This window comes from Orcinus orca, chromosome 12, assembly GCF_937001465.1.
Source record: "Orcinus orca chromosome 12, mOrcOrc1.1, whole genome shotgun sequence".
Classification (NCBI taxonomy): domain Eukaryota; kingdom Metazoa; phylum Chordata; class Mammalia; order Artiodactyla; family Delphinidae; genus Orcinus; species Orcinus orca.
In genome coordinates, this window is record NC_064570.1 from 86,819,932 (window position 1) to 86,846,802 (window position 26,871).

The 26,871-nt window shown below is 34.7% G+C and overlaps 1 protein-coding gene across 2 annotated transcripts in view; it reads left to right on the forward strand.

Moving 5' to 3' along the window:
• EYS (eyes shut homolog) overlaps window positions 1–26,871 on the forward strand; it is a 1,673,869-nt gene that overhangs the window by 538,397 nt on the left and 1,108,601 nt on the right. The gene's annotated exons all lie outside the window — the stretch shown is intronic.

A 26,871-nucleotide genomic window follows, 5' to 3' on the forward strand; every position in this document is an offset into this window, starting at 1 on the left:
TTCCCAATTTGCTTTTAATCCCAAGACTAAAATGAAACTCTTCACATCATAGGTCACCAACTAGCACCACATGGACAAAAAGCAAATTCTCCTTCCTCATTTTAGTCATATTTTCAGAAGCATTTTACACATTACTTCTACTTAAACACTTTCTAGACTTGCATTCCATGTTCCTACAATCACTAATTTCTTCACTGTTTTCTGTCTCCTCTAGTGAATACTGTACCTGTTCAGAACTTCATTCCTCCTCTCCCTTCTCTAAATACATTCATCCCTTAAGGGATTCCATCCAGGTTTTTGTTTGTTTAAGTATCATACGTATACTGATAATTAACAAAATTGTTTTCATAAGTTCTGGACTCTCCCCTGAACTCTAAACTCATATACTCAAATAACTGCTCAACATTTCCACTTGGATTTCCATATGATACCTCCAACCAATCCCCCAATACTGAGGGGTTAGCCCAACCCTGCTCCACCCCCTGTATTTTCTGTCTCAGTGGATGCTGTCATGGTTCACCCAGTTTCTTAGGCCAAAATTATGGAATTATTTTCCAGTCTTTGTTTGTACATCCCATGAAGTCCATCAGCAGATCCCATTGGCTGCATCTTCAAAATATATTTAAATTCAATCACTTCTCACAACCATCATTACAGTCACCCTGATCCTCTTGCCTGAACTATAACATTTTATTTCCTTCTTCCATTCATGTCCCATTAACATATATTTCTCATCAAATACCTAGAGTGATCATTTTAAAATATGAAACGGATTACTTTACCCCCAGCTCAAAATCCATGGCTTCAAATAATTATTTGAATGTAACACACACTCCCTACTTTGTCCTGTTATATCCTACATAATCTGGTCCCTGGCCACAGTTTGTATTGCAGCCTCCCAGTCCCCATCCTAGGTGACCTCCTGATGTTCATCTGAGGATGAATGACTCCCTCAGATATGAGCAGTTTTCTCACTTATTTCATTGAGTCTCCATTACTATACAGAGACTACTGTATAGTCTCTCTTAGTGGCCTGTCCACATTATATAAAATAATACTATGTCACTCTTTCCACCTACTTTTTAATATCATAACAATTATCACTATCTTATCTTTATATCACTTAAGTAACGATTTATTTTATCTCTTCCTACTAGAATTGAATTTCTTGGAGGAAGGAAATTTTCTACCTTTTGTTCCCTGTTGTATCTCAGTGCCTAGAAAAGTGACCAGGACATTAGAGGCATTCAAAGATTTTTTAAAAATGAAAGAACATTTCAGACTTTAAGTAATTTGGTTGCTTAATTGTAGTGAATTTTAACTTTTTACGAGATAATGCACATAACTCTTTGGTGATTATAGCTTTATATTAAGTATATTCTCTTTCCATTTTCTTCCCATAATGCCACTAAAATAAATATTTTTTTACATTTTTATTGTAAATCAACTATAGTTCAATAAAAAATAAATTAATTAAATTTTTTTTTTTTTTTGCGGTACGCGGGCCTCTCACTGTTGTGGCCTCTCCCGTTGCGGAGCACAGACTCCGGACGCACAGGCTCAGCGGCCATGGCTCACGGGCCCAGCTGCTCCGCGGCATGTGGGATCTTCCTGGACCGGGGCACGAACCCGTGTCTCCTGCATTGGCAGGCAGACTCTCAACCACTGCGCCACCAGGGAAGCCCCTAAAAACATTTTTAACATAAGTAATGAACAGATAATTGTCTTGCTTTTATAATGTTGATTTATTGATACTGTGGAAAAACATTCAGAGAAGAAAAAGAAAACCCTACAAATCTGACTCACTCTGAATTAAAGGCATATATATTCAAATACATAACACCTATTCTAAATTCACGGACAGTATAATTTGATTTAATACTACAAAGTGAAATAGTTCTATGCAATAAGTCTAAAAGTGACCTAAAATGAAAAAAAATTAGTCCTTTTATATTACCTATTAACCCCTAATAAATCTTTCTAAAAGGAAACCAATAGCAAATTAAGCCCAGTGACCTTATCATTAGTGATTCTTTATATAATATATAACAATCTTATAGCAGTTAATATTTTATATCCTACAAAATATGATCGAAAAATAATGGTTAAGATTATGTACTGCCTATTAAAAGCATATAAATTATCAGATATTTATAGGTTATTATCCACTTATATTTAGTTTTCTAAGGCAGCAATCTTTATATGTCATAAATGTATTCATCTGACACTTTACAGAGTAATTGGGCTTAATGAAATTCTATAGATAAATTATTAAACTGTATTTTTATCCTAACATTAGGGAATACTTTATTATTCAAGCAAATATTAATCAAAATGATTCTCAAGACCAGTGAGTACTGAAAATAATGGTTACAGGACAATGCAAATATGTAGGCACTGAGGTGATTTTACTTTCTGATCAATCAGCCTTCCTTCTTCCCAGGTTCTAGCCAGGTATCAGCTCCCAAAAGACAAAAGTGAATCCAAGTATCAGGTTTATTCATGAAGGCTCAATAACTCCCAAAGTACAGAGCTTTCTGGTCAAGCCAGTTTGAAGAAACCTATAACCTATGTTTCAAGGTGAGAATACTATAATATTAGCCATCTCCCATTGCAAACAGAGGAAATAATTGGGGATGGAAAGCAGAGTTAAAGGGCTGAATTCTTCTAGGAATTGGGGTCAACTGAATGGTGAAAACTAGAATGCACATGAAGAGCAGCAGGCTAGGGAGCTGTATTTCTGGAAAGTAGGCATTGCTATTTCCTCTGGAAGTCCAGGTCACAACATCTCGGCCAGCCTCTGATTTTAGCAGCCTTTGGAGTGAGCACCTTATAATGATGGTTCCCCAAGTCAGGTGATGCTGAGTCTCTGTTCCAAATCCAGGATCTTTTCCTACACCATGGAGCCAGCTTAGCCCACATGAAAAACACAGTAAGTCAGTGCCCTGAAGGCACCCTTCAAAGAACAGGAGATGGAAGGCAGTTTATAAATATTCCAACCACCGTCTTTTCTGGTAAATAATCCTGGGTATATGTTATTCACTTCTTAAAATTGTAGTGTGCAATCATGTCCCCATCACCTACAACAATCTCCTTATCAGGGTTGCTTCTGCTGACTTTTAATCATTCTCTGGTCTCACTATCCCCACTCCCTCATTCTTCCTGAGGTTACCTGCTGAATAAATTTAGTATTCATCTCAGGTTCTGATTTCAGCAGAATCCAAACTAGGACAGTGGGCTTATGACATCAGAGCAGAAATCCAATGAAGTGACCCAAAGCCCCAGTAGGAAGAATATTTCTTACTCTTGGAAGCATGAAAGCCCTTGCCATCAGTATGAGATATTGCCATTTGAAAAACAGAGTTTCCCTAACTGGTTAGAAAGGGAAGGAAAGAGAATCCAATGTACGTACAATTCTGCCCCTTTTGGTAAGTGAATCTAAACTTATTTCACCTTTGGAAACTAGAGAATGAGGTTATAACCCCACAGACACCTAAAAGAAATTGTGCTGCCTATAAATGAAATACACCTTCACTCTCGAGAGAGAAGTATTTCCCTAGCCTATAAATGACTGTCAATAGCATCTCCAGGAAGTCAGTGATTTTCACCTGTAATATTTTCCTTCCTACCTTTAATGGAAATGCTCCATGGCTCTGTATAATATAAACAGAATTTTTTAAATTGTAAAGACCTTTTAAAATCAAAGTATTGAATCACTACCGAGCCAGTTAAATCTGGCTTTTAATCAGAGAAATAGAAATATAATCCATTACAAAGCAAAGATCTTCAGAGACATTTGTGATTTGAAATCTCAACCCCAATAACGCTAATGCACAGAGAAGAAAAATGTGTCTCCTATGTTTTGAAAGGATTTTTTCCCTCTGGTACTTTAATGGGTAATTAATCTCAGTGCTCTATTTCAGTTACTAATTCTTTCTCTTGGAGACATTCTTTTACCTGACTTTCTTGTTTTGAGTATCTTTTTCTCTAAGTGGTTTTCATAAGCTGCCAACATCTGAGTAATGCACATCTGGTCCTGTGGAGCATCTTTATAAAGACATACCTTAGCAGGTAAGACTCTGATCTCCAAGTTCCAGCCATTCTTCTGGGGCCCTACACTGAGCTCCTACAACATTCCTGCTTGTCTAGGTGCTGGGAAAATTGCACAGGATAGGCTAGACTCCATGCCTTCATGCTGCTTATGTTATGAGACCTTGGGAGAATCCAAGCTTTCCTGTGTTTATTCCCAGTCACAATCTTGACAATGCTGGAACTCTGAATGTCACCTGAGACTTAATGGCAGGTAAGCATTAAGTAAAGATGAAATACTTAATGGTAGGTGAGCATTAAGTAAAGATGAAATAGCCAGTATTTTCTCATCTCTAAACACAGGAGAGTCAAGTACTTCTCCCTGGAGGCAGAGGACCCATAAGAGATGATCTCCGTGTCTACCTACTCCACTTACTCCATGGGTTATGGTCAGAGACTGTGCTGAACCTTATGCCAAACAAGACATTGCCAGTCAGCCAGTTCTCCTTCTATCTTCAGAAGATATGGGTTTTAACTTTTTACACCATTACTTTCAACCATTTAATTATTATTCACCTTGGTAAATGTGACCCGCTGGATGAACTTCATTCTGTTTTATTGGGTAGTGTGATTTACAAGGATATATAACCTTTTAAAATTAAGACAAGTCATAGTACTCTTAATTTTTGCTTCTTATAAAAACATAGAAGCCCTGGAAATATTGGATGGACATATTATTTTCATTTTGGAAACAATAGGCTGGCTGTGAGGAGGGGCTGCTGTCTTGAGATCGGGCACATACTCTGCATTTTACCTGTCATCAACTGCACTTATTTATGCTATTTTCCTGACCATGACATGCCTTTGAACTTGCCACCACTAAAATTTCAGAGGGCCATGAAGACAAGATTCACCATTCTCTGTACCCCTGCTCCGTTCATTTGCTGTCCCTGTCCTAATTCTCTATCTACTTCTGGATGAAATCTTTTACATTCACTTGACAGTCCACCACTCATTTTTTTGGCAATTCACTGGTCTTTCACACTCTTTGTTTGTCATCACTTGACTTGCTTGCCCTTTAGAGGCATAATGGAAAGACCCTTTCTGCCTTGAAACAGTTGGGATTTAAATTTCCTAAGGGAAATTTCTATTTGGGAAAATGCTTACACTCATAGAAACTCACCTTTTCCAAAGAGGAATAAAACAAAGCGAAGCCATGTCTGTAATGTTTGTGCAGAACTCTTGAGACAGTAGTTAGCTTTTTGGCACTGTGGTAGTGTTGGCTTTCAGAGCAAATCTTCGTTCTGAGAGAGTTGATGTAGTTATACCTTTATTTATCAACTCAGAACAGTTCTTTTACCTTTTTATCCTCTCTAAGGAGGAAGAGTAGAATAGAAATGACATTTTTTCTCCTAAGGTATTTTCTTTTATTTTTCTCTAAGGAATTATATGAACATAGTATTATTCCAGGCCTAAAAGAAAATATGTGCTCATTCTGATTATTTAGAAATATTTACCTTCAATAGTCTTGCACACTTAATCTTTACAAAAGAGAAATTAAATAGACGTGTAGATTTTTTTTCACACCATGACCAAGGGGCATTTGTGTGTGTGTGAAGCATTCTGGGAAGAGCTAGGGAAAAATAATCTTATCTAGCCATGGTGTGCTCCTCAAAATATGCCCTGGGGTCTCTAGTGGAACATGTTTAGAATGAGGAACATCACAATTTTCCAGTTAGGACAAATAACTTCTCAATTCCATTTACCTTGTTCAACCTACCTTACCCAACATACACTAGTTCAAATCTGGTGCTGAATTAATTCTGACACAGAGCTCTGAGTAGGTGGAGTAGTTTTTGTTTAAAGCACCTGAAAACTCCCTGACCTGAGAGCCCAGTGATCAGTCAAGATAGGTTTTCTGAGAAAAAACTCTTGTCATGGCCATGTTTATCATTCTCTAATAATTTGGGGTGTATGGAACACAAATCCTCACTATCTTAAGAACCAACTTATGTTTTTTTTCAATAGTCATTTTTGGAAGATATCACCTGGAATCTAAAAAAAAAGGAGTTTATGTTAACTTCTCTTCCTCATCATTTAGAATTTCTGTTTGAAGAGGTAAAGAATAAAAGGCATGAGTCTCTCTCTCTGGTTTTATTGGTTTTTTTTGCATTACACTTACATAAATAAATAAATTATATTATTATATTTATTTGTAAATATAACACATATTGTATAAATATGCTTATATTTATTTCCTTACAAAGTGTTTAAGTATATGTTCAAACCTACACAATTTAGATATAGGGTATTCCTATCACTCAAGTGTGATAGAATAGAATTGAGGAGAATCACAATTCTCAATTCTCCTCTCCTGGATTATTGAATTCTCCCCTGGTTTAATAAAGTGATGTTCTCAGTCCATCTCCCTGCATCCATTCTTGCCCTTCTGCAATAAATTCTTTTCAGAATGGTTCTATAGAAAAATCAGGCCTTATAACTCTCTGCTTGGAATACTTCAGTGGATTCTTAGAATAAGGTCAAACCTCCTTAACCTTGCTCTCAAGGCCTTATACAATCTGCTCTGTCTCTCAATTTTATATCAAACTATTATCCTCTTTTCTCACTTGACTACATATGCAATGCTTTCAAACATACCACTATTTCTCTAATATGCCATTTTCCATGTGGTACTTTGTTCATCATGTATCCTTTAGATAATATTCTGCCCTTTTATCTGCCCATGTCCAGTTCCTTCTCTCCCTTTAGATCTCAACTAAGATTTTATCTCTTTAAAGAGACCTCTTTATGGTGAAATGTCCCAAACACTCTTTCTTCATTACACCATCTTTTTGATTTTCTTCTCAGACCTGACCTTAATTTGTATTTTTCTCATTTATTATTGTGGTTGGTAATTGGAGGTCTCCCCAGGCAAAGTTCCATGAGGACACAGATTTTCTCTGTATTTCCTCTTCCAGATGTAGAAAAGATGATCAAAACATGTTTGTTGAAGACTCACAGACATAGAGAACAGACTTATGGTTGCCAAGCAGGAGCGGGGTTGGGGAGGGATGGAGTAGGAAGTTGGGTTAAGCACATGAAAACTATTATATATAGGATGGATAAACAACAATGTCCTACTGTATAGCACAGGGAACTATATTCAATACCCTGTTATAAACCATAATGGAAAAGAATATAAAAAAGAATGTATATATATGTTTCTTGTACAGCAGAAATTAACACAACATTGTAAATCAACTATACTTCAATTAAAAAAATGTTTGTTAAAAAAAGAATGAGATAAGACTGAGAATCTCATTCTTTGGCAAAATTGAAGTGAATAAAAACAACTGAGCATTGATTCATACATTCTGAACAAATGTCCATACTCACCAAGCAAGAGATCTTTTTCGGTTAAACTTAGAAGTCATAAGACAGCTCCCTACATGAATCTAAGTGGAGAAGAGAAACCTATTACCTTACATATAAAAAGGGGTTATTTATGATAAAATCATAACTTAGAAATCACAATTGAGATACAAATAAAAAATAATCACTAACATATTATCTAATTAAGAAATTACACTTTAAAGGATTAAGTTGGTCAGGTTTATCCAAATTAAATATGTGCATTCTGAAGTCTTTAGATAGCAAGAATATAATATATATTGAGGGAAGCCAAAGAGGAAGAACACTGACCTGGAAGAGTTTCTAGCAGTCCACTGTCAGCACAGTGATTACAGAAGAGAAAGCTATTGAAACCCCTTAGGGACTGAGTACTCAGATAGTGTTTTGTGTGTGTGTGTGTGTGTGTGTGTGTGTGTGTAAACTGAATCAGTGATAACACACTTTGTTATTACAGCAAGAATCATATAGGGTAAGCCAAAACAAAATTTATTCATTTGATTAGGTAATAAGGATACATAAACTTTTTGCTTATATTCTGGTCACAGAAATCATAGATTAGGGTTTGCAAATACAGTATGATAAAGTTATCAATACATGAAACATCTCTGAAAACAATGACTTTCTATTTACATGTAATAAGGAAGTAGTGAACAAGCAGTTTACACTTAATGTAATTTTACATGCCTTTGCCAATAATAAATATTTTGTAATATGCATTTATGTTTCAAATAAGTAATAACAAATTGTCACTGTGAAGATGAAAACTACAAATTGTACTTTATGTGAGTACAGAGATTTCTTTTTGTTTATTCATTAACTTATTTTCAGAGTTCAAACAATGTTTGACATATTAAAAGGGCTTAACAAATATTTAAGAAACAAATGAATGGTAACATCAGAAAATGTTGAGTAATAAATCTTTTAGATCTTAAAAATATAATTCAACTGAAATAAAAGTGATAGTATTTACACATTTTAAAAGAGCCAATCTTTCAAAGATTTTGAAATACATCATTTTTTCTATATGTAATATGGGTATTTAAAAAATCTATGGTATTAGAGCTATTTCTAAAATATACACAAGGATTATAATTAACCACAGGGTTTTATTAAATAAATGAAATCAAAATTAATGATGCTTTTAGTGAAGCTTGTCTAATGATGTCAGTTATCTAATGAAAGTTCATTGTGTGACAAATGTTAATTGGAGTTAAAAGGCCAGGAAATATACACAAATAATTAAAACCTACTTATTCTGAATATATGTTTTCAAAAGCAGAATCTAATTTTGTGTGATTTACTAACATGGATTAGGAATTTTCTGGAAACTCAAACAAAGAAAGTTTAATTGTCTCTATTATAAAAGGTTCAGTGATGAAAACAGCTCACTTCAGTAAGTGAATATTGGACCACATACTATAATAATTTACTTAACATCTAAGAAACAGCTCCTGATTTAGAAAATAACAGAATCCCACTAACGAGACAGACATTTATAGAGAACGTTCTAGAACATTACTAAGGGAAGGGAGAGAAAGCTTTCAGATTTCATTGACAAACAAACATTTAAATGGGTTCTGAAGGCTGGACAGCATTTTGGTTTACATGTCACAAGCCGACCTGACTACTAACCTGAAAAAAGCTGAAGAAAAGGGATGGAAAATCTGTGGTTCCTACTACAGGCCAGGCTTAAAAGCACTTGTCACACTGTATCTCAGTAAACTGTTAAGCATTATTTCCAGCTTACTTGTTGAGGAGACAAGCCATATTTTAATAAGTTGTCTGCAGTCAAAAGGGTCATAAAAAATTTGTGACTGAAGTCCAGATGTGACATTTTTCTTAAGCATGTAACTCACTCTGCAGAAATACAAGGTAAATACAAATCAACCAACAAATATTCTGTAAAATTTAAAGTCCTAGGAAATCAGTCATCTAAAGCTGAAAATAAAATATAACATATGGTTTCTGGTATTCCTATGCCTCCACATAAATATCTGGATTTTATTGACACATTGAATGATAGCTATATCCTATATTGATTTACTAATAGTAAGTACTTCTCCTTTCCCAAGTATTTTCTCCTTTTTAAAGTTCTTTCAAATCCTCTACCAAGAAAGAAAACTGACCTCCTTATTCAGGCATATATAAGCATTTCTGGAATATGAAAATAACAAACCAATTATGTAAATATTAATTAATGATGAAATGAGGTTTTCTTTTCATTTTAAAACTATTTCCCTTCTCTGTTTTATTCATGTTGTATTGAAATAGGAAAATTAACATGCTCAGTACAGTAGAGCCACTTTAAAATATTTATTGTATAATAGAATTTGTCATAGAAAAAATCACAATTTTAATATCTTAAGGATATATTTTGATACAAATATAATACTTTACTATAAATTAAAGCTATAAATATGATCTAATAATATAGCTCAGTGGTAGAAATCCAGTATCAGAAAATTGTAGTTATAATGGCAAACAGAGCTTTAGAAGAAGGAGATTCTAACCATAAGGAATTTGAGCATATTTAACATTCCTTCAGTTGAGGAAGGAAAATTCTATTGCTTTAAATATTTTAAAGGTTACTGAATAAATAATAAACCATAGAGAAACATAGCCTATATTGGTATGTTAAGAGGGGAAAATAACCCAGATGAGCTATTCACTTTTATATATCTACTTTATAAAATGGCTTCCAAACAGTTCTGGTGAGGTAAACAGAACCCAAGGTCTAAGAGAGACAATCCAAATTTCTTGATGCCCTTAGGATACAGATAATCAACTAGAAAAGGCTTGTATTAAATCATCCCCTAAGAGATAAAGAGCCAAGTTTTTTTAAAGTGCCTACTTTATAAGTAAATACTAAATATACATGAGAAAGATTTGATTAAGTATGATGATATTGCCAGACTGATGTCAGGTATTTTAATGAGCATTCAGAGACTGGATTATAAGAGATAGGCAGTTTGCTAAATGTAGCATGGTAATAAAAGTAAGATTAAAATAAATAATCTAACAAAGGAGCAAAGCCAAATTGTTTTCTGGTGATATATCATAATCTGTTAGTTAATATCTTAAGTTGATTACTTAATAAGAATCTCAAACTTAAACTTATCTGTAACAGATTTTGAAAATTTTGCCTCACTTCTACCCCATCTCAGTAAAAGCTCTCCATCCCCCATTCCATCTATTACCAAGTCCAAGTTCGTACTGCTCTTGCACAACAGTCCAGTAAGTTGAGAGACAAGGTGCTGGGGCAAGGAATAGCTGCTTTATTCAAAAAGTCAGCAAACTGAGAAGATGGGAGAGTATTGGCCTAAAGAACCATCTAAACTGGGAATAAAAATCAGACTTCTTTTATGTTACAGGAAAGGGGAAGCAAGAGAGTTCAAGACTAAAGGGTAAAAGTGGAGTGCAGACTCTTTGGAGTCACATGGCCTTTAAGGAAAGCATAACATTTCTTTGTTCTTCTGCCTGCTTATGTAGGCTGGATCCCAAATCTGCAAAAACTTCAAATTGTTAGTAGTTAGTTTTACTCTACCATTCTTATCTCCATTTATTAGCAAGGTTTCTGGGCTGAAAGCAAACCTATCTATAACAAGTAGTAGCCATGAGAAGCTCCAGACCCTGGGATGGGAACTTTCTTCAGGCAACTTAATGAGATATTTGGGCACAAGCAACATTTCTCTAATATTTAACTCTTTATGTGAATAGCCAAAGTAATAGAGTGCATAAACTAAAGAATGAGGGAGGCAGTTACAACATGATGTTAGTTCTGTTCTTCCACTGTTTCAATTTCCCACTGTTAATACCATTCCACAATCTTGTGGGAAAGGGGAGATGACTGCTTTAACTACTTCCTGCTGAACAGGGGCAATGGAGGGGTGGAATAGAATTGATCAACCTGAAACTGAAAATATTCCTGTGTGCCTGGTTTCTATCTAATATTATGTGAATGTGGTGTAACACGTTGATTTATTTGTGGTTATTGCATCCCTGGTATACATCCCACCTTATCATGATGTATAATCATTTAAATGTATTGTTGAAGTTTGCTTTGCTAATATTTTGCCAAGGATTTATGCCTATATGTTCATCAGGGATACTGGCCTGTAACTTTCTTTTTTTGTAGTGGCTTTGTCTGGTTTTGTATCAGGGTAAAGCCAGCCTCAAAAAATGAGATTGGAATGGTTCAATCATCTTCAGTTTTTTTGAATAATGTAAGTACGATGAATATTAATTCTTCTTTAAAAGTTTAGTAGAATTCACTTGTAAAACTATCTGGTCCTGGACTTTTTTGTTGGGAGTTTTTTTATTACTGATTTAATTTCATTAGTAGTGGTCACTCTGTTCAGATTTTCTGTGTCAGATTTTCTGTGTCTTTAACACAACATAAATTTATTCTCTTACAGTTCTTGTGTCTAGAAGTTTGAATACAAAGCTTCAGGTGTGCCATGCTCAATCTTGGGAGTTTGTATGTTTCTGGGAATTTATCTGTTTCTTTTAGGTTGTCCAAATTATTTGTTTAGTAATGTCTTATGATCCTTTGTATTTCTGTACTGTGAGTTGCAACTTTTCCTTTTTCATTTCTTATTTTATTTATTTCAGTCATCTCTATTTTTTTCTTGATGAGTGTGGGTAAATGTTTATCAATTTTGTTTATCTTTTCAAAGAAAGAGTTCTTAGTCTCATTGATCTTTTCTATTTTTTTTAAATTTTAGTCTCTATTTCATTTACTTCCATTCTGACCTTTACTATTTCCTTCCTTCCACTAACTTTGGTAGTAGTTAGTACTTTTTCTAGTTTCTTCAGATGTAAAGTTAGATTATTTGAGATTTTTCTTGTTTCCTCAGGTAGCCCTTATCACTTTAAACATCTTTCTAAGAACTGCTGGTTTTGCTGTGCATAGATTTTGAAATATTGTTTCATTTGTCTCAAGGTTTTTTAAATTTTCTCTTTGACGTCTTCAGTGACTTATCGATTGTTTAGTATCATGTTGTTTAGCCTCCAAGTTTGTGTTTTTTCCAGTTTTCTTCATGTAATTGATTTCTAGTTTAATACTCTTGGGGTCAGAAAATATGCTTGATATGATTTCAGTCCTCTTACACTTATTGAGGCTTTTGTTTTTTTGCCTAGCATGTGATCTATCTTGGAGAATGTTTTATGTGCACTTGAAATGAATGTGGATTCTGATGTTTTGGGGTAGAATGCTGTCTCTCTCTCTCTCTCTCTCTCTCTCTCTCTCTCTCTCTCTCTCTCTCTCTGTCTTGTGGACACACAGCAAGATGGCAGTGATCTGCAAGCTAGGAAGACATGACTATCACAACCTGACCATGTTAGCATCTGATTTCTCACTTTCAGTCCAGAAATGTCTAAAAATAAATTTCTGTTGTCTAAGCCACCCTCTCTATGGTGTTTTGTTCTGGTAGCCTGAACAGACAAAGACATAGAATTATAATGTTTCCCCATAAAGCCTTTATTTATAGAGTAAAATGTATCAGAGGGAAAGGAATATTGACAGCTAAAGAAAGAGGCTCGGTGACAGTCAAGTGCATCCATAGCTTAAAAGCCAAGGGAAAGTGAGTACCTGAAAACATATCATACGAGGAGTTCTTTAGGATATTTAGGAGGGAAATAATTAACCAGCTGAACTCTACACTGTGGTATAATAGACTTTTTTCTCTCTCATCTCAAATAATGTTAACAGCAAGTGAGAACCAAACAAAAATTCTATTATCTATCTCTCCAGGTCTACCCTATGTTTTCCCATACTTTTGTATCAGTGTCCTAGGGCTGCTGTAAAAATGTACCACACAATAGGTGATTTAACACAACATAAATTTATTCTCTTACAGTTCTTGTGTCTAGAAGTTTGAATACAAAGCTTCAGGTGTGCCATGCTCCTTCTGAAAGTTCTAGGGAAGAATCTGTTCCATGCCTCTCTCCTTCTTTCTGGTGATTGCCAGCAATCCTTGGCTTCAACCACAATCTCTACAGTGAGACCATTCTCTCAAATTTCACTGATTACCTCCATCTACAAAAATCTATGCACATTTTTCAATATTCATGTAACTTGGTCACTTGACCACTCCTTCTTTCTGGATTTTTTTTTTCTATAACCCCATGTGTTACTACACTTTATCTCCATTCCACTTCTGCCACTTTTGGGATTTGTCTCCTCCTTTTCAGGCTCAATCACCTCTTCCCTGTTATTATCTCCTGAATTTTAAGAATTACCCTAAGTTATTGCTTTATTCATTTTATATCCATCCACAATTTCCATCTATATGCAGTTACTTGCATGTTATTGTCTCAATGCCTTGTTTCTTCTCTGAATCCCAGACTCTTGTAAACAACTTAATTGACATCTTCTTTTGGATATTACCAAACCACCACAATATTAACAAGTTAAAAATAGTTGAGTTTTTAACTTAAAACAGTGAAAGGCACAAAAATCACCCAGATGTGCCAACCATGAATCTTGAAAATTTTCCCAATACTGTCTTCATCCCTTTTACCATATCCAGTTCACAACAAAGTTATGTTGGTTGATAACCTAGATATCTCAAAAGGAACCGTGTTTCTGTATCCCTACCTACCATCACCAACCTAGTCTGATATTCTATTGTATATCCTTCAGCTTTTTGATCAGCTTTGATCTCATTTACCTTTATCTGCATTGTAACTAGTGTAATTTTATTTTCACTACTAGTTTCAAGCATGTCATCACTATGCTGAAAAAGCTTTAATAAATTTCAGTTGTTCTATCTATCTATCATCTATCTATCTATTACAAGTTCTGTAATGTTTCTGCATATTTTTTCATCTAATCTTCTACACATTTCTCCTGACTTTGTTTCCTCCAGATATTTTTATCTTATTTCTGTCTCTAACAGACCTATGCTTATTTCTGAAAATCTCATCCCTTCCCCATTCACTTAGATAACTTCTACCAGATTTCATTTAAAGTTACTTCTTCAGGGAAGGCCCTCTTTGACACTTAAGAATTACTCTAATGGGTGCTTCCACAGCATTATTCACCTTCACTTCATGGCACTTTTTCACTGTTTAAATTTTAAACATATTTATGTAATTCATTGCTTACCAAGTACTCCCTACTAGAATGTAATCTCAAAGAAAGCAGAGAGATGCCTGTTTTTGTTTGCTGAATAGAGTATCATGGAATAGGCTTGCTATTAATGCTGATTCAGTGCCACAGAATGAATGAATATGGATGGGAATTTGGAAAAAAAACTCTTTGACTTCAAAAATATTGGTAAATTATAGGCAAACATACTTTAGGTTAATATAGAAAGAATGTTCTGCCATATACTCTTGCTTATAAATAAAATACACTTCCTAGAGAGTCAAATGTTTACAAGAAAAATTAGTCATTTTATTACTTATGATATGTCAAGTGGTTTTAAACATTAGCACTTTTATTACTGCCAACAAACATGCATGGGAGACATAATTAAACTCAATTTTTGCAGATAAAGAAAGACTCTTGTGATAAGAAAAAATTTAGGAGTGACTCCCCATAAATATTGCCTTAGTAAAAAATCTCCTTCCCTTTGACTGTGAGTGAAACCTGTGAATATGATGAGATATCACTCCCATGATTATGTTAAATTATATGGAGAAATGAAGATTATCTGGACAAACCTAATTTAATTATATGATCAATTTAAAAGCAGAAAGTTTTCTCCAGATGGTTAACAGAATGGGAAGCCAAAGAGATTCAAAGGATTTGACCTGTTCTTGCTTGCACAGAGGATGGAAGGGGCAACATCAGAAGGCATGCAAATTTCCTTCCAACTAGTGGCCACGGCTGACACCCAGCAAGAAAATGGTGATGTGTATGGAGCTGAATTTTACTAACAACCCAAACGAGTTCAGAAAACAATTTCTTCCCAGATCCTCCAGTTAAGAACCAGTTTAGGGTTTCCCTCGTGGCACAGTGGTTGAGAGTCCACCTGCCGATTCAGGGGACACGGGTTCATGCCTCGGTCCAGGAAGATCCCACATGCCGCGGAGCGGCTGGGCCCGTGAGCCATGGCCGCTGAGCCTGCGCGTCCGGAGCCTGTGCTCCGCAACGGGAGAGGCCACAGCAGTGAGAGGCCCGTGTACCGCCAAAAAAAAAAAGAACCAGTCCAGTCAATACCTGACCCCAGTCTTTTGAGACCCTAAGGAAAAAACAAAAAAACAGTTGAACCCACCCAGACTTCTGCCCTGCAGAATTGTGAGGTAACAAATGGTTGCTGTTGTTTTAACTGGTAAAGTGGTGGCATTTTGATATGCAGCAATAACGAATTAATATATCTACTGAAGGTTAAATGATTCCCCAGATATCTTACATCTAAAATATAACAAAGGTAGGACTAAACCCCAAGACCTTCCTGGCTTCGAATCTCTAACATTTTGCACTCATTCCACACAGCACTATACAAATCTGGTAGGGGCAAGAAAGAGGCAACAAAACAATGCAGGTGGATCAGAAACTACATATTTTTTTCTTGAGTCATAGATAATGTGGAGTGGTTTTCAAAAGTGGTTCGGTTGGCAATTAAGACATCCAAGTTCTCATCCTGGTACAATCATTAGCTTTATTATTTTTCTATGACTGACTTTTTTCTCAGTTAAAGGAAATCTTTTCTAGTTCCAATTCCTATTAATTCTCTTGTCTGTTTATCTTGTCTTTAGACAAGGCAGCCTTGAGATATTGAAACTATCCTGAGTTATTATTTGGTATCCCAAGAGTGTCCAGCATACAACTGACCATCTATACATATCATTATAGGTCTACGGAGGCTTTCCTACAGCTACCTTGTCAGTTCTTCCCTAGTAACTAGGAGGCAACGAACAGACCTTCTGAGCTATAAAAGTGATCCATTTTATTTACATCACTGTAAACCTTGAAGCTCACTTTCCTCCAGGAACCTCTTGAAAAAAATGAGTCCTTTTGGATAAAATTTATTTTATCATCTAAAAACTCCACAGTTAGTTACTGAAGCTAGATGTGATATGAAAACACTAGGAGTTTTTCTTAGGATACAATTGAATTGTGATAATTGTACTTAAAAGTACTTTACATACCGTTGTTGACAATTCACTCCCACTGTTTATATAGTAAAAAAGATTACAGTGGAAAACACTCTTCAAATGATAAAGTTATTTGTTTTACATCTTCTCGTTTTTCACATGACTTCTTTCTCATCAGCTTATCTTCCTGGCACACAGCTCCGCATACTGCCCTGACTTCCCCATTCCATTTCCATGTTGTCGTGGGTCAGAACTGTAGCAGCATAATATTGTACTTGGTAAATATGTTTTATTTTTTTCACTCCATTTCTTCCAGCTATAAGTCTGACCAAATCTACCTTCATCTGTTTCAGTAGGTGTGTGTAATATAATGAACTCTATTTTTCTAAGAATTTCAGGGACTTAAAAATAAATAGGTACACACCATTGTAAAGCAATTATATTCTAATAAAGGTGTTAAATAAATAAAAATTTTAAAAATAACAAAGTAAATAGGCATTAAAAACTTACTAACACAGAAACATAAGTAAGAGTAATTTGAACATTCTGAAAGAAGGTTTGTATTTTATAGACTGTATGAATGTTAATACACTGCTCTTTAACATGCTTTAAAATTTATTGTGACCTAAGCTTGTCATGAAAATGACATTCAACTTTTTATATGTTCCACATAGTGTGGATAACCATTATACTTTTAATGGTAAATGAAAATCATTAAGACAAATAATGTAGAGGGATTATTTTAAAGCCTTCTTAGCTTTACAATCATCAATACCATTTGTACATCTGCCAGCAAAAAATATTATAAGAGAATTCAAATTGCAAGATTCAAGATGTTCAGCGATTATATACAAAACCTATACAGAAATTTCTCACCTGATAAATAACATTGAATAAATTACCTAGGCACAGTCTGTGAGCTTTCATCTTCCTTTGGAACATTAAATATTGGTTACTATCATAGGAAGAATTTTACACTAAATGGACTTGCACTTTGATTCACAGTGGCAATCTCTGAATTTATCATTCTCTGCTTCTCTTTTTCTGTAGACCATTACCCAAGTCTATTTACACCAGCTGTATGCTCTTGTTCAGTGCAACTAAGACATTTAACCTCCAGCTCATACACCTGATCTACACTCCCTCCTCCCCATTCCCATTCGAAAAAAGCTATTTGTCATAATTCTGTCTCCTGTGTCTGTTGATTGTTTGCAAACAGAAACCCATCATTATAAATCTGTCTCTTCAGTCTCCTAGCAATGCACTTAACTGAAATGATTTCCCCAGAAGTGCTTCTTCCTTTTACAATCTTTACTATAAAAGCAATTTTAACTCCTCATAAGCAATTTTCTAACCTGTGGATCAGTGCCGTTTAACTACAATTCAAGACCAACTACTGAAATGTATATAAGTACCTGATTTTTGAACGATCAAAGCATAACCTTGGTCATGAAAAATTATTTTAAAAAATCATGATATGTTCATTCTTAAAATCTATGAAGAAATAAAAAAACAAATTTTAGGGGAAGTTATCTGAGAACTAACCAAATTATCTAATGAAAATTATCATACTCAAAATCATTTTCTCCATATACATTAAGGAGAAAGTAACAGGCATTTGTAGCAGGTACTGGGACTGCTGAAATGAAGTTTTAATGAGCGCAGAGACCTGCAAATGAATAATTAGCCTCAATGTGGTAACTGCTCAGACATATATACAAAAGAGGGAACTATCCATCCTAATGTATCAGAAAATTATCCAAAGATAACATGGCATATAAGTTCAAAGGAAAATACACTTTCACAATTGGAGAAGATAGAAAAAGGGAATCTAAGCTATGTCATGTGAGGAATTTTCAACGAGTATTAAGGAGAATTATTAGAGTTCCTTTCTGCAAGTGGTTCACAGTGAAGCTAAGAAGGTAGAGAAAATTTAAAGGGTATTATACTATGATACAATTTTTTTTTGTAAAGAAGGATAAATCATTGAAAGTTATCAGGCAGAAAACATTAAAAATATTATTTGTGTTTTAATACAACATCAACATCATCAATAAGTTGATGTTGTGGAGGTTAGCGTAAATCCAAAAAGGATTTTGTTGAAATAAAGTGTTTAAAAAAACACAGTAGAGACATAGTGAACCTCTGGGCTAAGGCAGTTGTCAGGGAAATAGAAAAGAAGGTAGACCTAGAAGGTAACATTATAGAAAAGTTAGATATGGAATGAAAGGATTCACGGTTGATTTAGACTTTTCTAATTTGTGCTCCTGAAAAGAAAAGTGAAGATGGAGCCATGTGATGTGAGAGAATCCATAGCAACTGTTTAAGGGAAACATTTTCTTATCATTTTAATCATATGTGTTAGAATTTTTGTAATACAGTTAGCACTCTGTATCTGTCGGTTCTGGATTCAATCAACCATGGATGAAATTCAAAGAACGACTCCATTTTATATAAGGGACTTGAGCATCTTCAGATTATGATACTTACAAGGAGTTGGGGGGATGGTTCTGGAGCCAATTCCCTGTGGATACCAAGGGACAAACGAACATCGATTTTTTTTCTGAGCTGAAAATTTTTCTCCAGTTTAATTGAAATATAATATAATTGACATACAACAATATACAAGTGCACAACAAAATGACTTGACTCACATATATTGTGAAATGATTACTAAAATAAGTTTTTAAACATTATCTCACATAGTTACAACAAAAAGGAAGATTTTTTTTTCCTTGTGATGATAACTCTTAGGATTTACTTTCTTAATGACTTCCAGATATAGCCTACAGCACTGTTCACTATAGGCAACATGTTTACATTACATCCTTATACTTGTTTATCTTATAACTGGAAGTCTGTATCTTTCCACCACCTTCATCCAGTCTCCCCTCCCCCACACACCCTACCTTAGGTACACACAAATCTGATCTCTTTTTCTGTAAGTTTGGTTGTTTTTTGTTTTTATTTAGATTCCACAGTGTACAGTATTTGTTTTTCTCTGTCTGACATATTTAACTTAGCATAATACACTTAGGTCCATCCATGTTGTTGCATATGGCAGGATTTCTGCCTTCTTCTTTTTCTCATTGAAGTGTAACTGACATACAAAGTTATATCAGTTTCAACTGTACAATGTAGTGATTTGACATTTACATACATTATAAAATGATTATCACAATTAAGTCTACTAACCACCTGTCAGCATTCAAAGTTATTACATTACTACTGACTATATACCCTACTCTGTACATTACATCCCCATGATTTATTTACTTTATAACTGGAAGTTTGTGCCTCTTAATCTCATTCATCTATTTCCCCATCCCACCACCCTCTCCTTTCTGGCAACCACCAGTTTGTTCTCTATATCTATGACTCTATTTTTGTTTTGTTGTGTTCATTCATTTGTTTTGCCTTTTAGATTCTACATATAAGTGAAATCACATAGTACTTGTCTTTCTCTGACTGACTTATTTCACTTAGCATAATACCATCTAGGTCAATCCAAGTTGTTGCAAATGGTAAGATTTCCTTCCTTTTTAATGACTGAGTAATATTCCATGGTGGTGGTGGTGGTGGTGGTGGTGGTGGTGGTGTGTGTGTGTGTGTGTGTGTGTGTGTGTGTGTGTGTGTGTGTGTCATAACTTCTTTGTCCATTGAACCATTGATGGACACTTAGATTGTTTCCACGTCTTGGCTGTTGTAGATAATAATGCTATGAACATGGGATTGGAGATATCTCTTTGACATAGTGGGTTTTTTTTTCCCTTTGAATATATACCCAGACATAAAATGGCTGGATCACATGGTAGTTCTATTTTTAGTTTTCTGAGGAACTCCCAAACTGTGTTCCATAATAAATTAATTTTTAATTGGTAATCATATTTTTACCTGTATTTTATTTTGAATAAAATAATAGGAAACTAAAATATATTTCACATTCACTGCATATAGAAACTGTAATACTTCCCTCAAATGCACTGCACTAGCACATTAAACAATCCCTAATCATAAAGTAATTACATTAATATGAAAATAAGTGGAGATATCTCAATTTAGATTAAAAAAGTTCTTATCATTGAAATATTAGTTAACAATTTCTTTGATAAAATATAACAACAGGTAGTGAAGCTAAGAAATGTTTCTATATTTCTATTAAAGATAACATTGTATCATCTTTTATATGTCAACTATGAATTCAAACTGTGAAAGATCCTATAAGACTAAAATTTTTCCACTTACCCTTGCAAAAGCCTGCCCCCAAATTGTTCTTTCCCATCCCTCTTGCTAAACTCAAATTGTCTAACTAACAGCTACTGGACTGTTACACCATCCTGGCTGCTCCTGCTTCCTTGTCCTGTGACTAACACATCCTCAGGTTCCCTATAACTTCTGAGAATGTGAACAGTACTCAATTCTAGGAACAACTTGAACTCTAAATAATTTCCATCAATCTTTAATCTTCCTGCAGAACACACTTCTTAGAGCTGTTCTCTTGTGTCACAATGTTTTAATAAAAGGCTTTAGATAATGGCTTTGCTGTTTTGTTTGTTTTTTTTTTTAATTTTCCTTTCACAAAGCTCATTATTGGTAGGATAAGTTTTGATTTACTTTTTCAATACTAGTCAGAAATAAAAGTGTGGATTCTGCTCTTTACCCTTGGTGATGTATAATCACTGAAAGGCTTTGACCAGGGAATGGCTATACAGGAACTACTTCTATAAGACAATTGATTTAAAAATTCTGTGAAACATAGGTTAAGTTGAAGAGAATCCAAGAAGTCTTCCAGATGATTTTAAATATACAGTAAATAGGGACCTGATTTGGACTTATGACAGTGGAATGGAAAGGGAGGGATAGTTATGTAATGAATAATGTGGCAGACTTATGAAAGGATTAGAAATAGAATTTACCTCTATAGTTTTGAGCATCAAATAATTTACATTAAAAAAGGAAAGTCAGAAAAGGAGAAGAGAGGTTTCCCTTTTTGGGATGAGGAGAGTGGGATGTTGATCAGAAAGAAATGACAGAGGAAAGTATTGTTTTAAACTTGAAAGTAAATTTATGCAGGGGATTTCAAGTAAGTCATCAAAATTGAGGGCATGAGGCTTAAAACATAGAAATGATGACAGGTGAGTATTTGTGAGTTACCTGTACAAAAAGGATGTAGAGTCAAGATACTTCTGAAAGGATTGGAAGGAAAGAGGGAAGAAACCAGAGAGGAAAGGACTAAGAGTAGACAGAAATGAGAGAAATTAGTCTATTGGAAGAAACTTGAATAAAGAAAAACTGTGTTTCATCAGATCTAAGTGCCTTCATTTGTGTGACTCACCATTTATTTTATACACCATAAAGAGGGGAAAAGATATACCAAAATGTACATCTTAGAATTAAAGAAATACAGTGTGTTTAGGATACAACAGGGAGATGGCTATGAGTCCATCGTAATTATCAATAAAAGAGTAAGTATTTTATAAAAAATAGTTTACGATGTTGAGTCCCATAAGGTGTAAATCTGTGTATAGCTTGTGAGTAGATGTCTGTAAACAAAAAATCATTTGAAGTGAAAGAGGCTGAAACTTCGATGTGAAAGTCATCTCAAGCCATGGCTGTTGTAAGAAGCAGGCAAGGAGGTTGGGAGAAGGTGGTATACCTGTCTGAATTAATTTCCAAAGGGAACTACCATCATGACTGTGTTAGAATAAAGGTCTGAAAGTGGGACAGGAACTCTGCTAGCCTCTTTCTCCTGTTCGAGACTGTCCAAAAGAAAGACAGAACAGCTTCCTCTGGAGAAAATTTCAAAAACATGTCATCAAGAAAAAGCAAGGTGGACTTATGAGAGGTTTCAGTTAGAATTAGAAGGAGGGTCCAGGAAAAAGTTTAAATAGGAAGGAAAGTTTCTTCACATAGACAGGAGACAGACTTACTTGCTCAAAAATGGCTGAACATCTAGTATTACTTGCATCTATTTTCCCTGACCCTTTACTGTCCTATACTAAGAACATTTGTCTCATTCTTTAGTTTAAATAATGTCCTCCTAACAAATATTTTTATCTTTATGAAAATTATCTCAGTGTTAATTGTAAGACAAACACTCTTAACATTAATGCACTGAATGGTAGTTCTACTGATAGACAGCAGTAGATGCAAGTACTAACGATGCTTGGTGAACACTGATTTACGGAAAGTTGCCTCATCAATTCCTGGGGTTTATGTAGAACTTGTTTTTTGCAATTTCAGACCGTTCCTCAAGTGCCAGAAGTTTAATAGAAGGCTCTGGAATGAGGATAATTGGGTTGAAAATGTTAATCCTAGTCTTCTGAAAAAAGTGTTTGACAGTGATGTGTTGGCAAATGTTTAAAAACTAGCTTTCTGAGGGAAAAAGTCAAGCTCCTGATTCATAGTGTTTTCTGATTTCTGGGGTGTACATATGACCACCACCATGACTGATTTCAAGCCACCAACAACCTGACATTCACTGGCCCATAAAACTGAAAATTTTACAGTTGACTCTTGCGAATGGGCGTCAGCTGGGTGTCACATCGCTTCATGCTGATATATCAAAGCAATATCATTTCGAAGAAAAAGTCCTGGAGTTTGTAATGAAAGATATAGACACTGGTCCTATCTCAACTTTCCACTAGTCTTTTAAGATCTGGTGAACAGGAACTATCTTACTTCCTTCTGCTTCCCATTATTTACTTCCTACTAGCTATGAGATATCCACAAGAAGGATGGTTAGAAAGATGGCAAGGTAGCTACTATTATTATTATTTCTATTTGTCACAAAAGAAATTGAAAAAAAATTCAAGGTAAATAATTAGACTTGGGCAATAGAGTAATAGAGATCAATCTTTAAAATTACTTTTATCTCAACACATTAATTTTAATTAAAATTATTTGCACTTCCAGGAAGGTAAAGTTAAATAACTGGTTCATAGAATTTATAAATGTGAACACATGGTTATAGGCTGCTCTGCCCCTCCAGGGGTTGGTCTGTGGATCAATCCTCTCTCTTTCTCTAGGTCTACATCATGGACTCTCAAAGGGGGTGGAGTATATCACTTCTTTTATGTGTATGGCACACATACCTGTGGCATTAAAATTTAATGGTGAGGTATGAGTAGCAAAATAAAATATCCATAGAGACTCTTTTCATGATTTTTTTTTATGTTGAAGCCCACTGGCTTTATCAGTACTAATAGAACATTCTGTGTTGATGGGTGTGTTCTATTCTGTGTCATGCATTACAGTAGCCACCAGCTACATGTGACTATTGAGCCATTGAGACGTGGATAGTGTGACTGTAGAAATGAGTTTTAAATTACATTTACTTTTAATTAAACTTAAATAGCTACCTGTATCTATTGCTGCAGTACTGGACAGCGCAGCTCTAGATCCTAGTGGAAAAACCTGATTTAAAGACACATATGGGTGTCATTTATGAAAAATTATTTAAGCAGTTAACTAACAGTTGCTACCAACTAGATTCTTCTTTTCATTACACTAAAACATCTGATATCAGTTGATTTATGATTCTCTATGCTACAGAATTTCTTTCAGTTCTCAAAAGACAGTAGGAGCCTGTGTAATCCCTGACAAATGAATCACAAAGTTGAGGTCTTGTCTTAAGGTGGGAAGGTGCTCTCCATCCTTCCCTTGGAAATTAAAAATATTCTGAAGGAATAAATAAAATACTCAAATAAAATAAGATATATGAAGGAGTCCAAAATGACATCCTTCCATCCAGTGGTTCCCATCTAGAACCCTACACACTAAATCAAATGTAAAAAGAAGAAATTTTCAAAGTCCATCATTTATTATTACTTTCATAACAACCTCAAAATTGCAAAACATTCAGAAATCAAAGGCTGCAAGATCGATTTTTATTACTTCAGTTTGTAATGGTTCATCTGATTGCACCTGTTCCAAGAGGCGAGACCAATTACCTTTTCTTACCCAATTCTTAGATAATGATATTTAATAGCATTCTATAAAAATAACAATAAGTAAGATCATTTTTCAGCACCATGCTAATCAACCTTACAGCAACACTATGTAAGTAGATGTTACAACTAGTTTACAGATAAAGTATAGCAAAATTAAGGTCACATATACTAGTTAATAGAAGTAGCGGAGGCAGGATTCTGAGTCAATACCACTTGATACAAGATTTGTGTTCATAAACACAATTATGTAGGGTTACTCATCATGCAAGAAAGATAGAAGCATGCTGTTTAGAATGATCCTGATATGTTAGCTTATTTCTATTAAATATATGTGTGTGTGCACACAAAGAAAACTAGCCACATACTCTAAACTCCTAAGGATGGAGAATCCAATTCTAGAAGAGAATTATTATTTTGAAAGAGTGTAGTATTACCAATAATTGTTAAATAACAAGCTTATTTGCACTGTAAAGTTTTACTAGAAATGAACATTGCTATATGTAGAATAATATATTATAGTCACAGTGCACAAAATTAAAAAAAAAAAAGTAAGGTAATTTTTGACATTTTTGCCATACTGAAATTACAAAAACAAAAAATCATTGTGTGACTGAGTCTACAAAAAACATACTTTGGATTGGTGATTATCTAATGACTAATGAAATTTATGTATCCAATCTAACTTTTCAAACTGAAATAATGGGTTTTCATTGTATTTATAGTGAACTAAGGCAAAATTAATTCAATGTGATTGCACTGGATCAATGCAGCAGAAATAAGGGCAGATCTAGAAAGCATAGCAAAATGTGTTTAATTACAAGATGTTAACCATCAAGAATAATGATAGAATTTTTGTTGTGGATAGAATATATGATTGATAATATCTCAGATGGAGATGAAAATCAATCCTGGTACCTCAATTTTATATATACATATATATATATATATATATATATATATATATATATATATATATATATATATATATAGTTCTCTGTTTCTTAATATTGAAGTTCCTCAAGTACAGATTACAGTAGCTAAGGGTTTATATGTAAGATGCAAAGAAGTGTATTACAGGTAGAGAGGCAAGCATTAAAGAAAATCACAAAGTGGTTTATAAGGAAACAAAATGAGAGAATTTCACTTCTTTTGTCCCATATATATCCATAGAAAGTCTAGGGAAAGATGAAGTATACCTATTCTTATAGCATTTATTTAATGAAGTAAAGATATATAAGCTGTTTTATATATATATATATATATATATATGTAGAGAGAGAGAGAGAGAGAGAGAGAGAGAGAGAGAGAGAGAGAGAGAGACTCAGTACATAATAACTCAGTCCACTTTGTTACATTTCTTTTGTTATTATAAAACACTCAAATTCATTTCCCAAAGGAAAACAGTGCCTAATGACAGAAATTGTACTGTATCTGCAAGCCTGGTAGTAACATGTGTAGTTGTTCTATCCCCATTTAACCAGCACCAGCCACCCTTAAGTGAAGGAATATATGCAGAACTAGCCACCATTTGAAATGCTGTCCTTATAGGCTTCTGGACTTAGATCTTCAGACACAAGGAATTTATGTGAAAGGTTTTGCACATCAGCGTTAAGTTTGGCAGAAATCCATCCTGTTTTCTTATTCTGATGAATCAGTTCTCAATCTTTACATCAACCTGAGGTTTATTTTGATGAGAAATTGGTTGAAAAAATGGGACTCCATTCTTGTATCATCAGATTGCCCAGAATTTCTTTTGACTAGGGCTATTTCACAAGAGCTAAAATCATCAGGGCTATGTTTTCCCCTCCTCTTTTACAAGAGTGATGTGGCAGTCACATAACAAGAAGTGTCAGAAAGGTAGGATCCAAACTGCCATGTCCCTGAGAAGACCAAATAAAGGTATTTTCAGATTTATAGTCTCAAAGAACAAGCTAGCTAAGTGCTTTTCTTTTCTGTAAAAGAAAACCTGCAGATGTACTGGAAATGTAGAAAACCACTACCAGGTAATGAAAGAGAGAATTATTATTATTATTATTATTTTTTTTTTTTTTGCTGTACTTGGGCCTCTCACTGTTGTGGCCTCTCCCGTTGCGGAGCACAAGCTCCGGACGCGCAGGCTCAGCGGCCATGGCCCACGGGCCCAGCCGCTCCGCGGCATGTGGGATCCTCCCGGACCGGGGCACGAACCCATGTCCCCTGCATCGGCAGGCGGACTCTCAACCACTGCACCACCAGGGAAGCCCCAAGAGAGAATTCTTGAATTTGAATGTAGTAGTATCCATAAAAGAGAACTGTTAGATTAAGCCCTGAACAGTTATTGATACAAGTAAATACATAACTAAACAAAAACTCAGTGGTATTATTGAGAAAATTATTTACTTAATTTTTCTATCAATAAAATAGTATAAGACAAAGTAATATTTTTAAAGCATGA